Source organism: Coenobita brevimanus, chromosome 11 (genome assembly GCF_032717465.1).
Source record: "Coenobita brevimanus isolate Jiangsu-jjx chromosome 11, ASM3271746v2, whole genome shotgun sequence".
Lineage (NCBI taxonomy): Eukaryota > Metazoa > Arthropoda > Malacostraca > Decapoda > Coenobitidae > Coenobita > Coenobita brevimanus.
Genome location: NC_136964.1, coordinates 6588342 through 6607848, shown reverse-complemented (window position 1 = coordinate 6607848; position 19507 = coordinate 6588342). Strand labels below are relative to the sequence as shown.

At 41.4% G+C, this 19507-nt stretch overlaps 1 pseudogene; it reads right to left on the bottom strand.

Annotated features, from left to right (window-relative positions):
* Positions 1-19287, bottom strand: part of LOC145411821 (uncharacterized) — a 192937-nt pseudogene extending 173650 nt beyond the window's left edge.
* Positions 19288-19507: the final 220 nt, after the last annotated feature.

The following is a 19507-nucleotide window of genomic DNA, read 5'->3' as shown; positions in this document are numbered from 1 at the left end:
TAAGATTACAGTACCTGCATTCTGACGGCTGAAGGGCTTTTGGGGTATGTGCTATGCGTTCCAGGGAGGCGTGCACTGACGTACGTGTGGCAGCTCCAGATAAGTTTGTTGGCACTGATGAGGTTTCTGTGCACCACGATGGAACTTGCTAATCCTTTGCTTTTAATCTGAAACAAAATACGGACTGTCAATCTGTAGGTATAGTAGGACTCGCCTACGTTTGCGGCTGTGGTGTGGCCCGCACCTGTGTACAGTGTTGCCACGTTTTCTATACCGTTATCTCTCTCTCTCTCTCTCTCTCCTGGCGGGAAATGTGAGCCACCCTGAGTACTTTTGATTCTTTTATAAGTTATTTATAATTGTGCTTTCATTTGTTAATTTGGTTTTGTTATATTTAGTGATGCCGACAATGCATTCAATGCATGCCCCTCTCCTGCCTCTCTCTCTCTCTCTCGCCGACTGGGTGTGGAAGTGTTGCCGCTCGTGAGTGAATAATTTTTTTTTTTTTACTTCAGTATTGGCATATGCCTACTATTTTGTCCTACATATTAGCTTATGATTATAAATGTGATTATTCCCCGCCCTTAAAATTATGGTAAAAGCCGGTAAATGTGTGCATTTTTCCCTAGCAACACCTGTACAAGCTATGGTTGGGTCTACGGAGGTGTAGCCTACGTACTTTACCTTAGGCCAGATGGATGTGTAAGTGTTGCCACTCACAAGAATTACATGAATTATTTCTTTTACTTTGGATATTGGCATATTTCTTCTTTTTTCAGGCTCATTCTCTTATATCCATAACTGTGATATTATTACCCACCCTAAAACTACGCTAAAAACCATTAAAAGTGACTACAATTTCTTTTAGCAACACTGTACAATATGTATGCCATGTTTCTGTGTTACTGTATAAATATTTTATGCATAATACGATTACTGTTGATTCATCCATCAAAATACACAAGTGTAAGCTTTATTCATCTGAATTTATCGAATTTGTGATGCCTTGTACATAAATAGCTTCCGTTTCACATCGCAAGTTGGGGAAATGTGACACCATTGTACACAGGTGCGGACCACACCACAACCGCAAACGTGCGCGAGTCCTACTATAGTAATGATTTCCCTTACTTCTATATTTAACTGACCTCATGTTCCCACGTCTGTAAAGCTATCTACAATTTTCTAATTTCAAAATGAAATTTAACCTCGTATTTTCCCTTAGTTCAATGCTATCCACGCTTTTCCAATCTGAAATATTATCCTCACATTTCCCTGGTCTCAGCAACACTATCTTTGGCTCGGGTTTAAGAACATTTAGACAACTGGGGATGTTGTGCTTCATTCTGGCTTGGGTTTAAGAACATTTAGACAATTGGGGATGTTGTGCTTCATTCTGACCTTAAAAATAAACAAATGAAAAATAACAAGGTGGGGAATTTTCTTTTCCTTTTTTTTATAACCAAAAACCATGTTTAAAAAATGTATTATTTGGTTTTAATGTTTTTTCTCTATTAATCGCATTGATTGTGCATGTTATATATATATATATATATATATATATATATATATATATATATATATACATATATACACACACACAAACTAACCACAGGAGAAATGAAAGGAGCGACAGTGAGTACTTTAGTATATTACAACTTTTGTCAGAGTGTGTGTGTAAATTTAATATACGAAAGTACTCACTGTCGCTGCTTTCATTTCTCCTGTGGTTAGTCTGCATACATATCTTCACGGTGAAGTGAAGTCTGCATATATATATATATATATATATATATATATATATATATATATATATATTCTTAATAAAGGCTGAAGACATAATTGTGAAAATGTTTTGCCATGGAAGTCTTGCATTTTTTGAGAATGGATAACATATACTCTATCGGCATTCTAAATAACAAACATTATGTATGATTAACTTATAGAGAACACTGAAGTAAAGGGATTGAGTTCATTATTTCTGGCAAGGAAAACAATTTTTTGAATTTCAATTTTTGTTTATATTTTCTCTATGGAGACAGATTAAATAGCAGTATGTGATTTTTGGCATTTTCAATGAAGTTTGTAAGCTTAAGAACCTGCACCAGTTCCACAACTATATGTGGCTATGTTGTATTACAGTATTTACCGGTATGTGCAAATAATGGCCATAAAATTAATAGTCTTGGTTTAAAGTACTCCCCCACCCACTCCCGATTTTGAGATGTGCCTTTTTTTCATAATTAGATTATATACAGTAGTGGGTATCAACAGCTGCCGTTAAATGTGAAATAGCTCTGCATCTTTAACTGAAACCGATGGTGAATAAAATGCATTATTTTGCATTACCAGTATCCACTTTCGATCATTTAATCCCAGTAATAATTGTGGTAGGTGGTGGCGACTGTCATCCACTCACTTGATGTAGTGCTGCCTACTCCTTCCTTAGCCTTTATCACTCTTTTTCTGTGCCTGCCCTCCTCTCTTCCTATTTCTCCCATCTTTCCTGTCACTTCTTATTGCTTTTCTTTCCTTTACAGGTGGCTTTACACTGAGTGACAAGTCTAATGGTTTCCTGTAAGCCAAGAAACCATTTACAACGCTGGGTGGTAACCATATAACCAAACCATATGTGCTGCCTACGTGTCAACAAGTGGGTTGGTGGAGGGTTAGTGCCCCTCCCCGTAAAACAACTAACTCAAAGTCAAATGGCCACCCCTTATGGGATTATGGCGTCTGGCAATGGATAGATAGACAGACAGAATAATACAATACAATACTTATAAGAATATCAGTAATCCTTTTGCTATAATGCTACAGAACTTTCCTTTATCTAACAATTCTTACAGAATTTCATTAATTTATATTACCCTGAAATTTCCTGAATCGCATTCAGTTTAAAAATTTAATAATAATAATAATAATAATAATAAATACCAATAATGAGCAACCTGACACTGGGAAAGTATGCAATACCTTAACGCTGAAAAATAAACTGGTACAGTACACAGCCAGAGAATCATCTGCAGGACAAGGCTGAAGAGAATTATGGTACACCAGAATTGTATGGAGGTAAAATAGGAACTGCCAACGCCATTATGCCTCCTTTGAAGCGCTAGGGACCTGGACTATGCAACTAATCCTGAACAATTAAGGCTACAACACCAACTTATGTCCCTGGCAGCATTTACATTATGAACCCTTGGGACTCAAACTGTAGCATGCAAGCAACAATGCACTTCGACTTGAGCACAACCACCATGCTAGCTTATACGTAACTCAAAAGCTCTACCACCATGCCAGCTTACATGTAACTTAAAAGCTCTACCACCATGCCAGCTTATATGTAACTCAAAAGCTCTACCACCATGCCAGCTTACATGTAACTCAAAAGCTCTACCACCATGCCAGCTTACATGTAACTCAAAAGCTCTACCACCATGCCAGCTTACATGTAACTCAAAAGCTCTACCACCATGCCAGCTTACATGTAACTCAAAAGCTCTACCACCATGCCAGCTTATATTTACCAAAGCCAGCTAATACTAGATACAACAAACAGGGGTATTATAACAGCATCCTTAACTGCACAAGAAATAATAACCAACAGGATTTAAATCCCACTATGCTACAGCAACATATTAAAAAAAAATAAAAATAAAACGGCATTTGCTGAGTTTTGCAGAATAAAACACAAGCAGGGCTCACTGATTTAGCAAATTTGGAGTAAGAATTTCAACATACAGTACAGTACTTCCAAGTGCTTACCCCCACCAAATATTTTACATCAATCATTAATTAAAGGCCGTGCACGTAGAGTGTACAGTGAAAGATGAAAGGGCGTACAAGGAACAGCATGGTGGAATGAAGAGGCGAGACAAGCTGTTGTGCAAAGAAGAAAGCATATAGTGGGTGGATGGGAAGCAGGGGGTGTGGAGGAAGTAGTTAGAAGCAGGGGGTGTGGAGGAAGTAGTTAGACGAAGGAAAGAACTATATGTAGAGAGGAAGAGAGGTGAAAAGATTAGTGACAGAAAGAAGAGAGTGGATGACGAATTTGGAAGGAATCCGAGTATAAAGTGGAGGGAATGTAAGAAAATGTTCTAGAAAAAGGTAAACAGTTAGACAAAGTGATAAAGAAGCTAGTCGGCATGTGAAAGATAAAAATGGTAGATTGCTAGTGGAGCAAGGAGAAAAAGTGAGCAGATGGAAAGAACACTTTCACGAACTGTTAAACATAGAGTGATGCGAGTATAACTGGCTGGGGAATGCCTAGGAGGAGGACGGAGGTGAGAAGAGGGGAAGAAAACTGTAGGTTGGGAGTACTGTAGTGGAAGCAATGAAGAAAGTCCAAATGAGGAAAGCCCCAGGAATTGGAGTATGTGATGAAATGCTGATGCATGGAGGAGACAGTAGCAGGGTTGTTATGGAAGATGTGCAGATTGGCCTGCGGGAGTAAGGTAGAGTCCAGGAGGATTGGAGGCCTGGTATAATTATTCCCCTGTACAAAGTTAAAGGGGGAAACAGAAGTGTATGGTAATCATAAGGGCATTTGTCTTCTTAGTGTATAGAAAATATATATGGTAGGATACTTATTGACAGTTTGGGTTAGAACAGAGGAGTGAAGTGGAGAATAAGAGGGAGGTTTTAGGAAGGGAAGAAGTTGTGTAGATCAGATAATCATTCTTAGGCCTTTAGTGGAAATGTTTTTAGAGAAGGGAAACAAGTTGTATGCAGCCTTCATAGACTTGGAGAAAGCCTATGACAGGGTGGATAGACAAGGACTGTGGAAAGTATTAAGAATACATGGAGTAGCTGGGAAGTCGTTGAAGGCTGTGACGAATATGTACAAGGGTGCTAAGGCTGCAGTGCGTGTGGATAGTGAACTGAGTAAATTTTTCTATCTGAATGTTGGATTGAAACAAGGATGTGTCATGTCACCATAGTTGTACAATCGGTATAGGGATGGGGTTATAAAAGAGATACAAGGTAGGGCGGTGGATGTTGGAGCAGCCTTAATGAGAGACGGCAGTGTTTGGAAACTCCCTTTACTGTTGTTTGAAGATGATACTGTGTTGTTAAGTGAAGACGAAGGGAAAATACAAGGCTTGGTGAATGAGTCTGTAAGTGTAAGAAACAGAATCTAAAGGTGAATGTAAGGAAGAGTAAAGTTATGGTCTTCAGGAGAAATGAAGTCAATGGATGTATAGTGAGGTTGGATAGTGAGGAAAAGGAAAATGTGAGTACATTTAAGCACTTGGGTGGTGTCATGAGTAAGGATGAAAGTATGGAGGATGAAATGCTTGAAAGGGTACCCGGTACAAGGAAGAAAGTGCTGGATCTTTGAAAGCAGTGATAAGAAACAGGTGTATGAGCATGGAAGTAAAAAAGTCGCTGGATGACAGTATTGTGATACCAACTCTAATACTGTATATGGAAGTGAAACTTGGACCTTGTTGGAAGGACACAAGCCAAGAGAGCAGTGGAAATAAATTAATTGGGGGGATCATGTGGAGTTACAAGGAGTGACAGACTGACAAATTAGGAAGTGAAGGGGCGTTGTGGTGTGGATATGATAAGAAAGAGTTAGGAGAAATACACTGAGGTGGTTTGGTCATGTGGAGAGGATGGAGAGCGAGAGAGTAACAAGGAGACTGAGTGAGGTGGAGGGGGAGGCCAAGGATGAGATGGACGGATGGAATGGAGAGGTATATCAGCTGGGAGCAGGGCAGTGAATTGGCGGGGGACAGGGCGACAGAGGCGATTTGTCTGTGGCCACCCCTTGCGGGTCTGAGGCGTCTAGCAATAGACTGATAGATAAAATTATTTAAAGTACCTTAGTCAACTTTTCTTTTTGTTCTTAAGTGGTGACCAATCTACCAATCTTAAACTAGTGACCAAAAACTAAGATCTCCCCTCATGCTTGTGCCTGGCCAGTCTTTTTTTCTGGTATGGATAAACAGACTGACTGAGACAGACAGGCAGACAGAGAGATTTGTAACAGTACAGCAGTATCTTTGAAGTCACCTCTCATTTTAGCCATTTTCATTAAAGTTTGAAATAAATCCTGCACACGCACACAGTAAGAATGTGAACCCAGTGGACTGCAGGCTGACATCCCATCACTAACCTACTTTTAGGGAGGGACAAGGTCATTGTGTGTAACCTCAGGGATAGGGGACTCAATAGGGAGGCTGCCAGAGATAAAGGTGAATGGACAGCCGCCATAAGGTGACCAAGGACGATATCTGCCAGCTTGTTGGAGCCATTATACGTGAAACGAGCAAATCAACTAATTAAAACTATTCCCTCATTGTCTATCTATACCATCTACCTCGCTCCCTCCACCTCACTCTCCTAGTTAGTCTCTCCATCCTCTCATGATCAAATCACCTTAATGTATTTCTTCCAAACGCACCAGCTAGTTTGACTTTTTTAAAAACTAAAAAGTATGGTTGCATGAAAGCCTTAAATGGTGAGTCTCCTTGGTTACTATTCCAATTTTTCTATCTACAATACTAAATTATGGCAACAGAAAATGAGATTCTGGTTACTAGTCAAACTTGCCAGTCTTCAAATAACTCTTCCAGGAAATATTGTATGATGGAGTGAGTCTCCTTGGTTACTAGTCAAGACGCTCCCGTCTCCAAAGTTAAACACTGCAGACAACCGAGCTGAGAGAGAGAGAGAGAGAGAGAGAGAGAGAGAGAGAGAGAGAGAGAGAGAGAGAGAGAGAGAGAGAGAGAGAGTTACCTGAAATACCTTCCTTGCTTGAATTCAAACCCCCGTCTTCTCGGTCACTTGAATTCAAACCACGGTCTTCTTAGTCACTTGAATTCAAACCCCCGTCTTCTTGGTCACGAATTCAAACCCTCGTCTTCTTGGTCACTTGAATTCAAACACCGGTAGATACTGAATCCAAACACCAGTCATCTTGGTAGAGAAATTCTTATGCACTGAAATGCAATAATAATAATAATAATAATAATAATAATACTTAACTGACATCTGCCTTATTTATTGGTTACCCAGTAAAATAATAAAACCCAAGCAAATTAACAAAGCAGAAAACCCAACCTAAAATGAAAATATTTTATATTTACGGGAACATTTAATACCGCGAACTTACTGCTTTCTATCACCAGACCACTTTATGCAAGAAAAAAAAAAAGTTTAGGGGAGCTCTAACTCCGAATTTTGCCTGAATATTAAAATCTGGTGAGAAATATCAAATTAAAACCATAATTACAATACTAATCTTCCTTTCAGCCGCCTACTACAGTACTACCATCGCCATCTTGAATGTCCAGCTGCAACACTGCATTATCACTAAATGTGCTGCTAGTCACGAAAAAGTCCAATGGAAAGTATGAAAGGGACAGTATTGTCTTACCCTACATGTGAGGTGCAGGAAACAGGTGTGGAAAATAAAGTGGACAAAGGTGAACAAACTACCATACGGGGCAAAGGCCTGGCAAAACTCAAACGACGCTGTCGGTTCAAATATTCCAGAAAAATCCAGTTTAACAGATTTTTACAAACCTCACAGCAAGTCAATAGTCCAAGAGTGTTTAACATAATCCATGGAAGTCGAATTAATGAATGTAAAGGAAATTAAAGGGGCGAAAAAGGAAATTATGCTTACCACACCAGCGAACATCCTCCCTGCAGCTCAGTGCATCTCAGAGTGAGCCGGTTGCCGTTTCCTCCATCCCTCTTCCCCCCCCTCTCTCCCTACACCCTCTTCTCTCCTTCCCTCCACTCCCCTTTCTTGAGCCCTTCCAGGCCAATATGAAGTTTTCGATTGTTTTATAGTTATATAGATGTATGTACGATATGTGTTCATGTATACGTGTGTATGTCTGTATATGTTTCCGTTTTAATTTGAATTTCAGTCTAAAACAAGTCGGTAGTTTCCTCCAAACCCCCTTCTTTCCATACCCCACTTTCTTCCCTCCTTCTCTCCGTCCCCCACCTCCTTTCCTCTATCTGCCTTCCTCCGCTCCACATTCCCCCCCTTCTCCTCTCCTCCCTACCTCCCCCCAACTTTTCCCTCCACAAAAAGCAGGCAGAAATTCCTTTACCCCGTTTCCTCCCTCCACCGCCATCCCTCCCCTTTCCTCGCTCCCTCCCTCCCTCCCTCTTCCACACCCCACCTTCCCTCCATTTCTTTCTATCTACGGGGTTCTAGAAAATTCGACCCCCCCCCCTTTTTTTTTTTTACCTTACCCGTCCCCCCATCGCGGGTGACGTATTTTAGGTTTATTTTCACTTGATACTTAAAATGCAGTATAGTGCCACAGGGGGCGACCCAACACCCCCAGAAGGAGCCCACAGAGTACCGACAGCGCGACGGGACTCAGGGTGACAACGACATAAGTCCGCCCGGACCGCGCGCCCCTATGACCCTGAGCTCGCCCGCCACTACCATAGTAGGAATACAAGACTACCTTCCGGGCGAACCTTCCCCAACCAACATTGGGATGGAGCTGTTACTCCAGCTCCTGCCAGCACCCCTGAGATGGCCAGTAGCCGCTCAACCCTCCTGAAGGAGACAGCCTGTAGCCGCTCAACCCTCCTGAAGGAGACAGCCTGTAGCTGCTCTGAGGGAAAACAGGAGACGGCCTGTAGCTGCTCTGAGGGAAAACAGGAGACGGCCTGTTGCCGTTCTGAAAGTGCCCTTTTCCGCTTAACCCTCCTGAAGATGACGGCCAGTAGCCACTCAACCCTCCTGAAGAAGACAGCCTGCAGCCGCTCTGAGGGAAAACGGGAGACGGCCTGTAGCTGCTCTGAAGGTGCTCCCAAGTCGGCTTGTAGCCGCCCCCTCCCCCAGGCCACGGCCAGTAGCCACGCCCCTAAAAGGCCATGGCCAGTAGCCGGGCCCTATGGCAGGAGACGGCCTGTAGCCGCTCCTCCATCAGGTGCTGACCCCTGTTCACCGACCTATGGCTCAGAGGGAGTCCCCAGCCTGGAGGAGTATTGGATAGGCTCCATGACTTCCGTTGGCCTCTTCTCCTTGCAGCCGGATCCGGAGAGGACTCACCTGACGGACCCCGACGTAGGCAGGCGCCGCAGCCCCTTCCTGACAGCGCCACTGAACACTGGGGAGTGCAGCCCTCAGGACCTCCAGACCGCCCCCAGGACCCCTGGGCGGGACCTCCCTACACCCCGATGCTGGAGATCATCGTCCTCCGCAAGGTGCCTGAGCGAGAAGTTCAGGCAGTTATTCGGCCCCAGCCCTGAGGGTCGTACTCCCACCCCAAGCCCCGAGAGTGCGGGGCCTTTCACCACCCGCAGCCCTGGACGAGAGAGGACACCCCTACGCGTGATCCCGTGGCCCCTGAACACAGAGGCCCCCGGCGGAACCCAGCCCCATCAGTAAGGGGACTGGGCCACTTTCGCCGCCCTTGTACCTGACCGCCACGACGCCCAGACCCGAAAGGAGTGACAGTGAATACGCCGTGTCCGTGACTCAGTGACATGAAGGCAGAACAGTGAATTAACCATATGAAGGAAGTCAGTGTAAGAAACACCAGTGACATTATAAAAGTGGTGGAGGAAATAGAATTAACAAGTGAAGCCATGAACACAGCCTAGCAGTGAAATGCGGGTCTATTATAGTGAATACGCTACCATCTAACCACTCCGTATCATACTAAAATCATACACAGACCCCAGTTTTAAAATAATAGCTACCAGCAGTGTAATAGTGCCACCCGCTCCATCCATATAAATGTATCATGGACTTCCTGCAATAATAGTGTATAAACTTCTGCCCTAAGTGCTATTCACCTGACCCAACCTTGATTTGAATAGTATCCTCGTGATACTCATAACCCTTATCTAAACCAAGTATTATAATTGTCCAGTGTATCTGTAGTCTTGACATCTACCCGTTCCACTATTGAACTTAGTAGTACATATGTAAGGTGTTGCTTTGAGTTTTCGTGTCCTGTCTCTCTCCTGTTTGCCTAAGCTCCGGTCTAGAAAGGGAACCCAGCTACATACTAGGCGTTAGAGGAACGGGAAGCCGACTCTAAAACACCTGGCATTACAATACTAAAGGATTACATTCAACTCAGGATTTACTTAGATGATCTATTAAGGCTACATCTATTTCCCCCCCCCCACACACTTTCGATAATTCAATACCGGTAACTGTAGAAAATAATTTAATTGGAGTTTGCTAGAATAAAAAGAGAAATAAGTATTAGGTCTTACTACTATTGCCTACTACTGTTACTTCTACTGCTACTACTACAGCTGCTACTGCTACAACTACTGCTGCTGCTCTGTTGCTGCTGTTTCTACTACTACTGCTATTGCTGCTTCATTACTGCAGTGTCTACTACTACTGCTGCTGTTTCTACTACTACTACTATCCGTGTCTTCCCTGCATCATTTATTCTTTTCTCACTCTAATGCCACAGTCAGGCCCACACCAGCAGACTCAGCCATCCCCACAACACACACCGCCAGTTGCGTTTCTAGTGTAATGCTAAACTGTTTATTAACCAGCCTGTATTTCCGTAACAAGAAATTATGTACTTTTATACACACAATAATACAGTATTAAACCCTGCTTCTGTTAACTGTCTCATGGCTGGGACAACTCCAATATTCTATCTCAGCTACGGCCACATTTTACTCAGCCGAGTCATAGATGCCTGTGTGTGTTAATAACAGTGCCATTAACTCTCTCATTGTTGGCACAACTCTTGTATTCTATTTCAGCTGACACCAGATGATTGGATGCAGCTGGGAATGAGTCAATGAGTCACAAAGCCTGACATCATTGATACTAGTGGTATTAACCCTCTCACAGTTAGCACAACTCTAGTTCTCTATGTCAGCCAATACCAGATGAATTTTTCCAGATAAAATGAGTCAAAAGAACCTGAAAGTTAAAAGTTACTTTGGTTTAATACATGCATCCATTACCCACAGAACAACCAATTAACCTACGCAATGCAAGGATGTGTCTGGTATTTTATTCTTGCTTTAACCAGTCAACTCAGCCACTTAGATGCCATCTTTTATATTCTATTCTTGCTACATGCACACCATACTATTTCGCCTGGGAGAGAATTTTTGAAATAGAGGTGTTAGATATAGCCTTCCTTTACCACTTCACAACAAGAGATCTGCCCCCAAATTGAAACATCTGGATGTGGCAAAGATAAACCAATGAAGCCAATGTGTTGAACTGGACAAGTTAGATAGAGCCTTCATTAACCCCTTCACTACAGAATGTCTCCACACAGCTGAATCAAACTGTCTGGAGATGGCATGAGTGTTTTTGTTATTGCTGTAACCTCAGGCTACATCTGAAGCATGAACCTGGTGACCTGTAGGCTTAAATCCCTTCTGCAGTCCACCTTAGTTGATAACATTTGTATAACCAGGTGGTGGAGCTGCCTGGTTATATCAGTGCCACCACATGAAGGCATCCCTCTCCAGTACTTGTAGTATGTATAGAACTATAAAACATGTCACTGGGCTGAAGGGGTTAATGTCAAGCCAATACATCAATACAGAATTTGTCTTTTCTGTAAATTTCACGTACACAACTTACCCACCACAACACAAACTTTGATCTTTTTTAATATTAACAAGAAAATCCCCTCATCCTTTTTTTTAATGTGTGTTAGGGAACAGACACACCCACAATAGAAAAAAATCTGTGAACAATGAGGACCCATCTCAAACAGTCCCAAACAGTAAGCAAACATTACTACGTCACTCTGGAACCTGCATTATTACTTTTTCTTTTTTCAGCTCACCCTGTACAAGATATAATTTAATTATGGCTGTACTGACAGCATGGACATGACAAGAGTTGGGAATGTGTGAACTAGTTGAAATGGCTAGCTGAAACGTATCTAAGCTTTTTCACACATAGTTAGGATCAGCTCCCTCACATATATGACATTTTATTTACATGAAGATAAAGAATCATGGAAAGGTTCTTCATACAGTACCCCTTCTCCATCCAGCAAAACAAATGCTTAGTTACCAAGGGAAAATTGTGTTACTAAGATTTGTTTTTCCAGGTACAGTAGTATATGCAAGGGAAGGGAGTGCACAGCATATTCCCACTTATTGCTTCTACAAAGGTACATCAAAGATACAAGAAGGAAGTGATCATAAATTTGTTTATGCATTCTGGCTCTGACACAGGCAGGCAACTCAGCTTGAAACATTCACGCAATATATATTCTAGGATGATGATATGGCACTGAGCCAGTTTTCCAGTTGCTATTATCTGATGCCTGCTTTTCTCTTAAGTTTGGGTTTCACAGTCATATCCAGCGCTGCTGTTGGTGCTGCAATTATATTTTTGGTACATATTGGCTGGGGAGTTAACAATCCAGTAAAGCAAAAAGTTGAACCAGACCATATGGGTTTCCAGCAGTAAAAGTCATATTTAGGACTGATGTGGTCAGGACATGTATGAAAGAACTTGTGAAGCTGAGTCCAAATCCACAAACGATCTTACAGTAAACTCCCTGACTTAACTGAGATTTTTATTTACAAGAAAAGCAAGATATAAGTGAATCTTCTGCACTTTTCTTTCCTTATCTTTGTTGGAGGAAAAATCATTTATAATGTATTTGATCATAACTATGTTTGTGGATCTCAGTCCAGGTACACAGGCGTAACCCCTTCACTGTGATATCTTCTTAATTTTTTTTTTACTCAATCTATCATTAAACTGTTTCATTCAAGTAAACTTCTTGACTATGGTGATGTATTTTATTGCTTTACTCTTGCCACACTGTATTCAACCTACAAAAAATCTTGAACTGATAGGATCAGTAAAGGATATATTTAACCTCTCCAGTTTCAAACTCTTAAATAAAAGTCTTAAAAAGTAGGAAAAAATAACCACATGGAGGTTGGAGGATTAATATGAAAAATACAACATTAAAGTGAAGGGGTTCTGAGCTCTAATAGTGAAGGTTTTAAGGAAGATTATAATCTAACTTCTCCATTTTGAACTCTCTCCTATGCTGAACAAAAATATCTGGGAGTAGTAACAATAGACTGGAGAGAGAGAGAGAGAGAGAGAGAGAGAGAGAGAGAGAGAGAGAGACCTGACATAAGAGGTCAACTTTTTCTAAAGTACAGTGCCTTGCACTCTACGAATGCTGTGTTTGATATCCATCTATCCATCCTTCAGTTCAATACAATATTCCCCCATCAGGACTGTATGGGCCTGGGGCTTGGCAACTCAATCCAGGAATTTATGGAGAGGGACACAAAGTACTACCACCTTAGCAGCATTATGTGACCAATAAATCCCGACAACTATCAGAATCAGACCTTCATGGCCACAAGGTTTAAAAAAACACCATATTTACTTCAATGATGATTTGTGAAACAACTATACTGCACCACCCTGTACTGTACTACTGTATAAGGAATGACCAGAATAACCTGATAACCTTGAGACAGTTACAGTCCACTGAGCCAGTGATGTCTTTTATATTTTATTCCAATCTCATAACTAATGCTCTTCAAATTTGATTTAAACATGACAGTAATGAAGTTCAGGGAGTGGCAATATTCCATCTGATAAAAACATTATCTCCAGTTTCTAATTTCATATTTATCACTTCAGCCCTACCCTCTCCCAGTTCCATATTATCCACATTTATGTTTTTCATTGGGTCTGGTTAGTACTTGGATGGGTGACCGCCTGGGAACACCAGATGCTGTTGGCATCCCTACGTGTCAAGTGGGGTTGGTGGAGGATTAGTGCCCCTCCCTGTAAAACAATTAACTCTAAGCCCTTGGCCACCCCGTCTGGGATACATGGCGTCTGGCAATGATGATTTTTTCATCACTGCCATCATCACTCCTCCTCCAGTTTTATCTTTTCTGTCTCTTCTCCACGGTTGGTATTTACCATCTCCCATATGAATATTATTATCCTCTCTTAACTTGGTCTCAACAAAGCACATAATGTCTAGTTCATGTACCCTCAGGAAATCGTTGATTTCTAACCTTGCCGTCATTAAACCATCAACATTAGTACAGTATATGCCACTTTCCAACTTTTTTCATTTTGTGTGTGTGTGTGTGTGTGTGTGTGGACTCCTTGCTGGTCAGTGTATCCCGCACGTCCATTTTTTTACGGAACGAAAATTTGTTAAATGAACATGACGGTCAGCAAGGTCAAGGTGATCATTAAAACTGAAATTCGTTATAGGAGGGTTCTGTATACTGAGGGTTTACTGTAAAGAGGTGTGTATGAACCAGTGGGGTAAAAAAAAAAAAATACTGTGTTTTCCTATTAATTGCACTGATTTGGTAAATAACCACTGATTCAGTATTTTGTAGCACCAGACTCAGTCAGATGTTTTGTCAGTTTGGATAACATTTATTTGACTAGTACTTTGCCAGCATTCACAAGGAGGGAGATGCCTCTTCTGCTGTCACACCGCTGTTGGTTGTAAGAGGTATTGTGTGTTTTCTATCTTGATAATGTAGAATCAGCTGTGGAACTGAAGTTGATTTTGGTTACAGTCTCGCCAGCTTTTGTAGAAATTCACTGTAGAACTGAAGCTGATCTTGGTTAGAGTCTCGCCTGATTTTGTAGAAATTCACTGTGATTCGTAAACGAGGTTCGTTCTGTCTCTGCCACCATCTTTTGTAGAAAACTTTGTAACTTCTTGTAGTGTGCTTAGTAGATCAGTTATACGTATATTTGACTCGTGGACGAGCGGTTGTTATACGTGAGTAGTTTTGTAAGTAGATAATCTTCGTTCCCTTTGTCAGGCAATGACAGGAGAGGTAAAGATTGGAAATATTAACAAAGTCTCTGACGTCACACGAGTGAAGTATAGAGTCCCGCTGTTACTTCCACACTGTCTCACTCTATCTCTCTCTGCTACCCTCTCGCCCCTATTGCTAGCCTCCTCCTCCCTTCTCCTCCTCTTTCTTTCCGCATATAAGAACTTTCTTCACGTGGGCTACACTGTCGTCCAAATGTTCTAGAAGCCTGTGTGTGTGTATGGTCATGAGGTGCTGTTTGTGGGCTATTGTGCTGGTGTGAGACATTCTGGAGAGGTGCTAACGTCACTTCCTCTAGCCCCTAGGTTTGACATTGACCTAACCTCTGGACTATATTATGTATGTTGCTAGTTATTATGTGGTAAGATATTTTACAGACCTGACAATATGAGTGGTCCCCTTTCTTCTTGTACATGGTTACAGTATCAGATAAATGCCATTCAGATGGAATTTGCTTCTAGTTCCTGATTGTCAGTATGAATTTATGGAGGCACTGGTGGAGAAACTGGCCACCCTCTTTTATTAGTTCAGATGGTATGCCATCAAGGCAAGGGCTTTTGTTATTTTTCAAAGATTGGATGGCCTGAAAGGTGTCTGCAACTGTAGGTGGGACATCAAGATATGCCACTTGAGGAGCATTAGGAATGTTATCATGGAAAGTGTGCTTCACCACATTTCTTCAGTACGGTAACCTATTGAGGTGTTGTCCCCACCTTTTTAGGGTGCGGCCACACTTGATCCGAACATGCGATCGTCAAGAGGAAACAAGGCTCAGGGGTCCGTCCAATGTTCAGACTCAGATATTGCTGTGGTTCTAACCCAGTGTTGCATTTCATCTTGTCAATCATACATTTCGGGCAAGTGTGGCCGTACCCTTAGGACTGCTTGCTTGTCTTTCACGGGTTCCCCTTTGGCCGACTCAATAGGCACTACGTTGTGTATGGTTGGCCCATAGGTGCTTTTTGTAGATTTGTATAGCCCACCCAGGTGGTCATTAATACTGGTCAGGCTTTGGAGTTCTTTGGATTGTTCGGTCCACTTTTTTTTTTTTTTTTTTTTAAGTAAGATGAACCAAATGTTAGAAGTCCACATCACTGTTCCCTCCAAGAAAAGATAAAATGATAACCAGTGGTGGGCAGTGCAAATGAAGAGGGACCTTGCGCAAGCGCAATCAACAGTTCACTACCTTGTGCAAGCGCAAATGCGCAATCTGACAAATATTTAGCTTGTGCAATGTCGCAAAGTGCAAGCTCAAACCTTTTGCATATATTTTTGGGAATTTCCGAAAAATATTGAGATATTTAAATAAAACAGCATACCTACTTATTTATTTTTTATTATTATTTTCTATTATTTGTAATTTGCACGTGTGCAATCTAATATTTAGCTTGTGCAATGTCGCAAAGCGCTAGTGCAAATCATTTGCACATAAAGGCTCCAACACGCATGTATCAGTCTTGGTCACTAATGGTGACTCTCCATGCTGCTCGATCTCCTACAGCACTGGTGTTGCAATTAAATGTTTCATGTATTCAGATAATTTTGTATTGTTTAATAAAGGCTCCAACACACTTGCATGTATTGGCCTTGGTCAACTAATGGCAACTCTCCATGCTGTTTGATCTTTGACAGCCTCCCTATTCATTCCCTTATCTCTGAGGTCTCTCTCAATGACCTCGTCCCAGGTCTGTTTCGGTTTGCCTCTTGCAATTCTACCCCCAACGTTCATACATGTCACTTTCTGCACCCAACTGTCTTCCTCCATCTTCTCCACATGCCTGAACCATCTCTATCTCAATCCAGTATGCTTATAATACCACAACAACGATGACTTTAATTCCTGTTACTGTCAACTATTCATGTTATGAATGATTACTCACAAGGAAGAGGTAGAATGATGCATGGAGAACAGAATGAAACCGAAAACGTGGTGATGCAGGAGGGGTGAAGGAAGGTTGGGGGAGGACGAGCAGTGATGTGATAAGGATGAGGAATAATGTGAGGAGGGACAAGTGATGGAGGCAGGTGATGGAAAAAAAAAAAAAAAAGTGGGAGCAAGAAGAGGATTTGGAGTGCTGTTATTAATGCTAAATATTTAAATCTTAAATAAATGTGAACAAGCACTGTCTCTTCACTTGTATACTGGTATGATCATGTTGGTGATAGTTGTTCTTATGACTAGCCAAGCATGGTGAAAGCAGCAAAGGCATACTGAAGATCTTTCATTCAGTTACTTTCTGTACTCTACCTATTGACAATTCTCCAAATTAATGATAAAACAATGACCACGAATGATGCATGCCAGCATGTTGGAGCCTTTATAAACAATGTGATGACATAGCAAGAAGAGGAAAGATGGGTGGGGAGTGAAGGCAGGGTTACTGCAGTCCAGTAGGTTCCCATCCAGATGAGTCTGGGGCTGCAACAACTCTCCCTCTGAGGGGAGTCTCAAATCTTACAGTCGACCTAATATGAAGTGATACAGTTACATGTGCAGATACTGCATCTGCAAGAGCACATATTTCATTCATTCATTCATTCATCCATCATCTAATCCAGTGTTGCCCCATAAGGAGCATAAGAGCCTGGGGCTAGGCTCCTGACATTTAAGATGAGAGTGACCAGCATCACTCAATCCTGAGTGGCATTACATGAGCAATAGACCCCTACCACCCCTTGGATATAAGCCTGCACCGGCTCAATCCAACTTAATTGCCCACTAAACCACCAAGAGCCATAATCTGGTTACATGGTTACCCCGAGCATAGTAAATGGTTTCCTGGTGTACAGGAAACCATTTGGCTTGTCAATCAGTGTAGAATCACCCACAGACAGAGGGAATAGGAAAGAATGAAACAAAGAAAGACAAAGATGAAGAGTGGAAAGAAGGAAGAGGGGAAAGGGCAGGCACCAGGGAGAGGCACTACACTGAATGAGTAGGTGGTGAGCGTCCCCACCAACCACTTGCAAATACAGTAAAACCTCAATATAATGGACTTCAATAGACCGGAATTTGCTTTTATCAGACTTGAGGAGCTACCGGACTAAATTCCTATATATCGGAAAAAGTCCCACAAAGCCAGAAGCAGTCTGGACTGCCTGACCACTTCAGCTATGTTCACCACAATAAGGTAAATAAAAGACATGTTTATCAGTGTACAGTACAGTATTATTATTTATATTATACCATTTGATTAATGTAGTGAAGTTATAACACAGTACAGTACTGCAGTGGTAGTCAAAACAGTTTAAAAACTGTTCATGCGATCCGGACTAATGTCTGATATACCGGAAAAAGTTTGGATTAGCAGGGAGAAGTCTGGATGTCGCTTTTATCAGAATTTCGCATTTTTCAGAATGGTTTGGGCCCCAATTAATCTGTTACAGTGAGGTCTTACATTCTTTAGTTTCTGCACTTGAAGACGGCTCTCTGAAGATTAACTAAATTACCTGGTTCTAGATATCTGACAGACTGAAGTAACTGGACTGTTCCTGATTCGCTGAGCCTGAGATGTCTTTTGTATACTGGAACAGTGTACCGTAATGCATTAGCCAAAATGAAGACCTCAGTGAATTCTACTCGTTAATTGAAACAAATATTTTAGATAATTTACAGAAATCAACATACTAGGCAAAAGATTATTGCTTCTTGATTTTAGTGTGGATGGCACTATGCCTGGCTAAATCCTTCTTTGTTCTAAACAATTTACCACATTCATTACACTTCACCTTCTTCACGCCTGCATGAATATCCAAGTGCAAATTCAGATCATATTTCTTTCTAAACAGCTTACCACATTCATCACATTTGAAATTTTTCACTCCTAAATGAATTAGTATGTGCTGAGTGAGAGTACTTTTATCCCGAAACAGTTTACCACACTCATCACATTTGAATTTCTTCACTCCTGAATGTATCAGTAAGTGTCGTGTGAGACCACTTGACTTAACAAACGATTTACCACATTCATCACATCTGAACTTCCTCACTCCTGTATGTATTAACATGTGCTGGGTGACTCTGCTTTTCTCAGTGAATAGTTTACCACATTCATCACAACTGAAATTTTTCACTCCTGAATGACCTAATAGGTGTCGGGTAAGATGGCCTTTCTGAACAAATTGTCTGCCACATTCTTCACACACAAACTTCTTCACGCCGGAATGAATATCCAGGTGTCGGATAAGATCAGATTTAGCTTTGAACACCTTATCACATTCTTCACACTTGAAGTTTTTCATTCTTGAATGAACTAACAAGTGTTTCGTTAGATTACATTTCCAACTGAACAGCTTACCACATTCATTACATGCAAACTTCTTTAAACCTGAATGAATTATTAAGTGCTCATTTAAACAAGTTTTATCACCAAACCATCTATCACATTCATCACACTTGAATTCCTTCACCCCTGAATGAATTACTAGGTGTCGGGTGAGATGATTTTTCAGACTAAACATTTTACCACATTCCTCACACTTAAAATTCTTGACTCCTGAATGAAGAAATATGTGCTGGGAGAGCTGACCTTTGGACTCAAACACTTTATCACACTGCTCACATTTGAATCTCTTAGCTCCTGAATGAACTACTGAGTGTCGGGTGAGAGAGCTCTTAGATGTAAAGAGTTTATCACACTCTAAGCATCTGAACTCTTGAGCACATACAGTGATTGGGTCCTGGACAATTCCCTCCTCAATGAACAAAGTT